This window comes from Psammomys obesus, unplaced genomic scaffold (assembly GCF_907164565.1).
Source record: "Psammomys obesus unplaced genomic scaffold, mPsaObe1.curated_primary_1811, whole genome shotgun sequence".
Lineage (NCBI taxonomy): Eukaryota > Metazoa > Chordata > Mammalia > Rodentia > Muridae > Psammomys > Psammomys obesus.
The window spans coordinates 9,421,757-9,430,017 of record NW_026585698.1 but is presented as its reverse complement, the minus strand read 5'-3'; the positions used below and the strand labels follow the sequence as shown (position 1 = coordinate 9,430,017).

The 8,261-nt window shown below is 43.6% G+C and overlaps 1 protein-coding gene across 3 annotated transcripts in view; it reads right to left on the bottom strand.

Annotated features, from left to right (window-relative positions):
- The window catches only part of Slc16a9 (solute carrier family 16 member 9), a 44,297-nt gene that overhangs the window by 29,719 nt on the left and 6,317 nt on the right, over positions 1–8,261 (bottom strand). For 2 of the 3 annotated variants that reach the window (XM_055598992.1, XM_055598994.1), the window contains exon 1: positions 4,552–4,616. The exons of the other annotated variant lie outside the window; for it this stretch is intronic. The gene's annotated coding sequence lies outside the window, so the exon portion shown is untranslated. Of the gene's footprint in view, positions 1–4,551; positions 4,617–8,261 lie in introns of those variants that run through there. 3 annotated transcript variants of the gene reach the window in all.

Here is an 8,261-nt window from a genome sequence, read left to right as displayed (position 1 = left end):
CTTCTTCTTCTTCTTCTTCTTCTTCTTCTTCTTCTTCTTCTTCTTCTCCTTCTTCTTCTTCTTTGTCTTGCTCTTGTTTTCATTTGTGTTTCTGTGTGCACGCACGACGACAGCCCATATGTGAACATCAGAGGGAAAGGGACAACCTGTGGAAGCCAGTTCTTTCTTCCAAAGTGTGTTGTGGGGATTGAACTCAGGTCATCGGGCTTGGCAACAAGCATCCTTACCTGCCGAGCCATCTTGCCAGTCCCCAGTTTATTTTTTGAGACAGGGCTGCCCACTGACCTGGTACTTACCACTTAGGCTAAGCTGGCTGGCTCGGGGAGCCCCGTGGATTCAACAGTCTCCTCCCACTCCCACCCTTAGCACTAGTATTACAAGTATGTGCCACCAAGCCTGGCTTCCTTATGTGGGTGCCAGGATCAAATTCAGGTCCTCTGGCAAACACATTATTTTCCCACCTATCTCCGCAGCCTCTTTAAGGACTTGTAGTGGTGATTTCTGCTCAGAACCCCACTTAAAACACAGTCTTAATTCCCCAAACTAGACGCTATACGGCAGGAGCAATCAAACACTTAACAGGATGGACAGACTCTGTAATGACAAACGCCAACTGAGGGCCAGCCTCATTTAAATCCCCAGATTATAATGCTTTGGGAGAGTGCAGGCTGACAGGTAAAGGCAGAACCGGCCAGGGAAAGGTGGATTTTCTGGAAGACTGGGATAAACACTATTGTCCCTCATAAACCTAAGAAATTCCTTTCTTCAGTGACAATCCTTGTTCCACCTTGCCAGGAGTGATATTCCAAAACACAGGGCAAGGATAGGGTTGCCCTATCCTTGGACAGCAAATCATTGAAAAGGAAGTGCCTGCTAGTCTTTCAATTGTGACTTGATAGACTTGATAGAGTTTTCATGGTGTTGAAGAACACCTGATCGCCAATCCATCACCATCTCCCAGTTTACACAAGTGATCCCACCTGTCAGCGAGACGGGCGGTGGCGAAAAAATGCTGTGTAGTGATTTCCCACGAATCACTGAGAGGTGATCACTTGCCTGCTGAGGTGGAGGGACCTTCAGGGTTCAAAGGTTGGAGGGAAGTGAAAGTAGCGACGGCAGGAGCAGGAGCAGGAGCCGCCTTACGAAACCTGGCTGACTTCAAAGAAAGTGGAGTTTGGGAAAGGGTGGCCTAGGCTTGAGGAGCGACGTGAACCTAAGCAGGAGGGAGGGATCCGTGAAGATGAAGAGGGCGGGGCTCTCGGACAAGATGAGCCGCCTCGCAGCACTGGCGTGTAAGGACGTGTACCTTATGGTTACATCCGACACAGGACTCTTTCTAGACTTGCACAGTGCATACGTGATCCTTCCCCATCGCTGTGCCGCGATAACTGACAGAGAGCAACTTGAAGACAGGGTTACTGTGAGGGGTTCCAGCCCACCATGGCAGAGAGGCCTGGCGGCAGGACTGAGCACAGTCGCTGGCGCTTGGCTCCTTCTCCTTTTTACCCCAGCGCCTGTGGTATACTGCAGTTCACACTAAGGATACGGACTCAGATAGACTTTCCCCAAACCACCCTCACCCATATACCCAGAACTGTGTTTCCACGGTGACTAAATCCAGTCGACAATGGAGATTCATTATCACGCACAAAATAAATAAATAAATAAACAAACAAACAAACAAACTTCTAACATTAATAAATCCCCATATTATCTAAGTAAGGGGTTTTCATCCCCTCCCCCATAAGAAGCCCCACGTGGTACCAGAAGACACTATTATTTGTCATCGAGCCCCTAAGCACTTTCAGCGTTGAGAAATTTTACTCGTGCATTGGCATGGAAACATGCTTCAAGAAAAGGTACACACTGCATATCCTAGTACGTTCTTTGAGAAGTTAAAATCTCTTTTAACTGTTACTAAAGGATTGCATCATTCTCAGAGGCCACTTGAAAACTTGTGAAATTTGGGGTATTTCTGTTAAACAACAGGGTACACTAGGCTATATGTACATTAACATTAATTTAAACTCTATTTCTTTTTTCCTTTTTATTGAAAAATAGTTTTTTTTTCCTCAAGGAAAAAAATATATTCTGATTACAGTTTCCCCTTCTTCTTCTCCTCCCAGTTCTCCCCATCTCCCCTCCTTACTCACGTTCATCTCTCTCATTACAAAACTTCTACAGGCTTCTAAGGGATAATACTAAAATAAATGATAGTAAGATCAAACAAACGCTAACACATCAGACAAAACAAACAAGCAGAAGGAAAAGAACCCAAGAAAAGGCACAATAAACAGATACAGATGCATAGACTCACTGGTTTGCACACTCAGGAATCCCATAAATACACTAAACTGGAAGCCATTACATATATATATATATATATATATATACATATATATATATACATATATATATATATATATATATATATATATATATATATATATATATGCGCAAAGGGCCTATAGGGTAAAAAGAGAGAAATACATATATATATGTGTGTGTGTGTGTATACATATATATATATATATAATAAAAATAAAAAATAAGAAAAAATTAGAAAAAAAAGCCCTGACTCTACATTATGAAACAATGACCTCCAAAGAAGAGGTTGAATTTGTTTTCTGTTGGCCGTCTACAATTGGGCACAGGGCCTACCTTTAAGCATAGTTTATTTCCTCAGTCAGACTCCCTTGAAGAAAACTACATTTTCATTTGCAAGTGCCTATCAATTGCAGATAGCTTCCAAGTTAGGGATGGGGCGTGTGTCTACTTTTCCTTTTAGCTCAAGGACCCCCATCTGGTGCAGATCTCAGACCCTGTGCGGGCTGTCACAGTCTCTGTGAGTTCATATGTGCATCTTGTTGATTTAGAAGGCCTTGTTTCCTTGGTGTCCTCCACCCCCTCTCGCTCTGACACTTTTCTCTCTCCTCCTCCAGTATCTTCCCTGAAGACTAAGGGGAAGGATTTAGTGAAGACATCCCATTTAGGGCTGTGCACTCTACTGCTTCTTAGCTTGGACACCCTTGAAAAAGACAACATAGAATCAGTTACTACAGGCCTAGCTGGGGTCTGTGAAGGGGTGAGCTGCAAGCCATTTCTCCAGAATATGAAGAGCCCCACTGAGGAAAATCCACGTTCCTGGCAAGCCTTAGTTCCCTGTGCCTCATATTACACCCCGGTTCACATTAGTTTCTTCCCTCAGTTCTTTACTCTGGCAGAACTTTTTTGGTTTCATTTTCTGGGAGAGAAGCCGACAGAAATGCCCATTTGACATTTGGATTAACATTTAGCTCTGACAGAAGGGCATTCTTGAAATGCGCTCATATGTGCTACGCTGATTTTTTTTTTTTTCCAAATACAGAGTGATCCCCATCACAATCCATCCCTAATGGCCTCTTTCTAAAGAAATATTTTTAATTTCTCTCTAAAGATTCAGAGATGGCATTTTTCCACTTGAAATATGAAAAGATGTCAAAGACAGTTGTGTTTTTTTTTTATTGTTTTTTTGTTTGTTTTGCTCAAGTGTCTCTCATGATCAAAATAGCCCTGTACTAACACACTGATTTCAAGAACTTTGAAAAAGAAATGGCTGATTTAGTTTAGTTTAGCCACCTGGGAAGTGTAACTAAAAAATGTAACTCAAGCTGTCATGGTGGTGTCAAACTCTTACCTGTGATGCCGGCACTGGGGAGACGGAGGCAGGGGGAATAGTAGTTCAAGCCTGTCGTAAGGAGAAAGAAGAGGAAGAAGGAGAGGAAGGAAGAGTAGAAGGTCAAAGAGAGAAGGGAGAAAGGAGGGGGCAAGGAGAGGGAGAGGAGGGAAGGGAAAGAAAGGCTGAGAGGCTGTTCTTCAGCCATGAGGAATGCCACTTTTGGTACAAGGAAAGCTGAAAAGCAAAGGCAAGAATCTGAAGAACTGAGCCCTCATCCTTTGCTGGTGCAAACAGAAGGCAAAGCCACTTTGGAAAGCAGTTTGAGGGCAGGAAACCTGAAGGATCCAGGCTTCCTTTGGGTGATAAAACTGTACAAAGAAGCAGGGCTGGAAAGATGGCTCAGTGGATAAAGGCACTTTTCACAAGCACCTCAAGATCTGAGTTCTACTACCCAGAACCCACATAAAGGTGGAAGAAAAGACTCAACTCCACTGATTCCATGACGCTGTTCTGACCTCCACATGTTTACCACAGTCTGTGCACCCCAGCCCACATGCGCGTGCGTGCGCGCGCGCGCACACACACACACACACACACACACACACACACACACACACAAAACCTGAGAACTGTACCAAAAGCATACTCTTTCAAAGGTAATGCAAATTTGTGAATTCACTAAAAACGGCTTTTCGAACACATTACTTGGGTCGGTTTTATCATATGTAAATATCTCAACAGAGCTGTTACTATAACATAAAACACTTGAAATCTAACAACAACAAAACAAAATTGTTTGAGTGTTGGTAACAAGTTTCATAAGCTAGGAGTAGACCCACTCTGCCGGAGGACATTCTGCCATCTCTACTCCACGCTCCCCCCACCAAACATACCTCGTTTATCCCCTGCCACCTCAGTGTAGGCACGGTGACACTGGGAACCTGGAAAACAATTACTGGCATAGAGCAAGGACAGAATATATAAAATATTGAATATATTATTAGTGATATGGTTAATGAATATTTACAGATAAAGGATCCAAGGTCCACCACTTGTGAATGCTAAGTCAGCTATGACACAGTCACACAATGGAGGATTATTTAGCAATGACAAGAGGTAACAACAGGTGAACCTGTAAAAGTCTTAGGCTAAGAGCAAGAAGCCCAGGGAGAAAGGCCATTCACAGGAAGCCAGGCTTCCTATCCTAGGATACTGAGGCTTGCAGGAGGAATTTGAAGTGGCTCTGTATGATTTCGAGAGTTCCCTGGTGTGAAAACATTCGACAGCTGTAGTGGAGATGACAGCTCTGGTGATATGCTAAATATCACCAAACAGCACATTTTACATAGGTGACTGGTGTGGTGTGTGAAATATAGCTTAATACGACTGCTATTTAAAATATCTTTTAAATGAGTGTACAATCCAACTGGGTCCCATTTGCTTAAACTCTTTGTTTTTCGAGACAGGGTTTCTCTGTGTAACATAGCCCTGGCTGTCCTGGACTCAATTTGTAGACCGGGCTGGCCTCAAACTCACAGAGATCCACCTGCCTCTGCCTCCCTCGTGCTGGCATCAAAGGTATGTGCTACCACGATTGGCCTCACTGTACAGATGTTTTGATTGCATGGTTTTATTATTGTAAATCATGCTTTGACAGTGCTGTTTTTGAGTATTTGTTCTAAGACAGGATCTTATATACTACAGGCTGGACTCCCAAAATCACTGTTTGAGGATGCCCTGTACTTCTGATCCTCCTGTTTCAACCCCCCAGAGTTGTGATCACAGATGTGGACCTCCACTACTAGTTTATTTATGCGACAGAATTGAACATGGCCAGGCAAGCACTCTATCCACTTGACTATCTGTATAAAGTCTGCATAAAACGTAAATAAATTTTATAATTAAATTTGGGCCTCATCTCCAACATCTCTCATTTTGTATATGCAAATATCCCAGGGCAGGAGCTACCACACCTGGCAGGGTGTATATAAGGCTGTCGGTGTATAAGGCCAGCGTGTGTCAGGCTATGGGTTAAATCCAGAAATGCCCCAAAAAGAAAAACAATCCAAAAATCTAAAAGCAAACTCACACACCTCTAATTAGAGCGTTTTGGGGTAAGGGATCTTGAGCCAGTGTTAAGATTTAGTTCCTTTTTCAGTTTCTAGTTCAAGGTCTCAAAGTCTTAGTGAGTCAAGGGCCTGGTGGTTCATGCAGTCACTCTCTGAGAGACACCACAAAGGCACAGAGCCCCCAATCCTCCCCAAACTGGATTCATCTATGGAGTTCTCTACACATACCAAAGGTGGCACTCACTACCAGAGGCATGCCTGCCTCTTCCAATCAGCACCTGGAACTGTGAGTCTCTGTCCTGAGGGAAAAAAGGAACAAGTTCTGGCCAACCGTCTCCCACCTTTCTCAGTGTGGAAGGACACAGAAGGGAATGAGAGGACAGGAGGAAGTTTCGGGCAAACAGAGAGAGGGACTAGGGCAAGTGTTAAGCCCTCCACCCTGTCTTAGTCATTCAGGAAGCTAGAACAAAGTACTATAAACTGTGTGGCTAATGAACAATAGTAGTTTATCACAGAGTTCCTGAAAGCCCGTAGTCCAAGTTCAAAGCCTGTTTGTTCTGTGTGTGAGGGTTACTTTCTACTCAAGTCAATGGTGCCTTCTTACTGAGTCCCCACATGGAGTATGGGCTGCGCAGGAGTGCCGTTCCTTCGTTCCGCACAGACTTCTCGTTCTTAGGACCTCATCTCCTCCTCTAGTCCCTACCCCTAACACTTTGTTTTTGTGGTTATTATGGTTTTTAGAGACAAGTTTTCCTGTGTAGCACAGGCTACCCTAGAAAGCATGCCCCTCCTGTCTCGGCCTTGCTGGGTGTGCTAGAAAACAAGTGTGATAAGCCATGCTTCCTCTAGGGGAGGGGAGGACACAAGTATTCAGGCCACAGAACACCCCACCCCCACTCACCCACCCACAGCAACCAAGCTAGACTGATCTTTTAGCTCTGTCCTGTTGTTTACATGGCCCAGAACAAACCTTATCCTCACTCTGAAAATCTTGATCAAACAGCCCATCCAGACTTTCAAGGAGACAGGAAAAGACAACTCTTGTAGAACTAGTGACCACAGCCAAAGCTACTGACTTGATTATTGTCTCTGAACTGTTTAGGGAGATCAAGAGGATGGCGATGTCACTGACACACCAACCATAACTTCTCCTGAGAACCTCAAATGGTGGTACAGGCAGGTAGATCTTTGTGAGTTCAAGACCAGCCTGGTTCTGTATAGCAAGTTCCAGATCAGCCATGGCTACGTGTTGGAAGTAAGAGAGTGTCAGATGAAAGAAAGAAGGAAAAGAAGAAACAAAGAAAGGAAGAGAGGGAGGGAGGGAGGGAGAGATACAGGAAGGAAGGAAGGAAGGAAGGAAGGAAGGAAGGAAGGAAGGAAGGAAGGAAGGAAGGAAGGGAGGGACGCAGGGAGGGAGGAAAACAAGAAGGAAGGGAGGAAAGCAAGAGAGGAGGGAGGGGTTCTTGAATCTATGTCTTCACCAAAATACTATCAGATAATATATCTATTATGACTAGATAATTACCTGGTTCTTCCATATGTAAACATTCAGTCTTGAACAAAAATGAAAATAGTGAAAACCTGTGAACTGCAACAATACAGACGGAAATGGACACTTGTAGAGTAAAATAAGCCAGGCCCCCCAACACAAATACTAAATGTCCTCATTTGTATGTAGAAGCTAAGGAAAGCTGTCACATCAGAGCATTGATTAGCGCAGAGGCCACCCGAGGCTAGCAGAGGAAGACAGGCTAGACAATGGCTACCAAAATCCAGTTAAAACGGGACTCCTCTTAATGTTCTTTAGTGTTGTAGGGTAATTATACTTATGAACATTCCATTACGTTTCAAGACAACTGAAACAGACATAAGATGACAAATTAACGTGACTTGACTGTTATACTCTGCACACATGTATCTAACTATTACATAGCACTCCAGAAGTATGTACAAATGCTATAGAAATTAAAAACAAAATTCAAATAGATGCTAAAATGCAGTATATGCTTTTTTTTCTTTTTAAAGTTAAACACTCAGAGATCTCTGCTATATTCATTAAAGTGCAAGTCAGGGTTGACTTTATAGTGTATGGGCCCAGAGTAAGAATATACTGTGATTTTAACTGTCAAGTCAAGCCCCCTGTGTGTCCTCTCCAGGCTGGCTCAGGCACATAACATCCATGGCTTCTCTGAATACACTGTTCTTATTTTGTTTGCTCAAACGTGCTCTTCTCTTCATCAGCGTCTGCTCTGAAATTCAAGCTACAGCCAGACCCGCTTGTTTATAAAAGAGTCCGTTGACATGAATCAAGGAACACACAGCCTGTTGAATACCAGAATCCACTTCTGAAAACACACTGCAGCTGGGTGCAGCAGCAAATGCCTTTAATCACAGCACTTGGGAGGCAGAGGGAGGTGGAGTTTGATGAGTTCAAGGCCAGCCTTGTCTACAGATAGTCTAGCCAAGGCTATATAGTGAGACACTGTCTAGATAGATAGATAGATAGATAGATAGATAGATAGATAGATAGATAG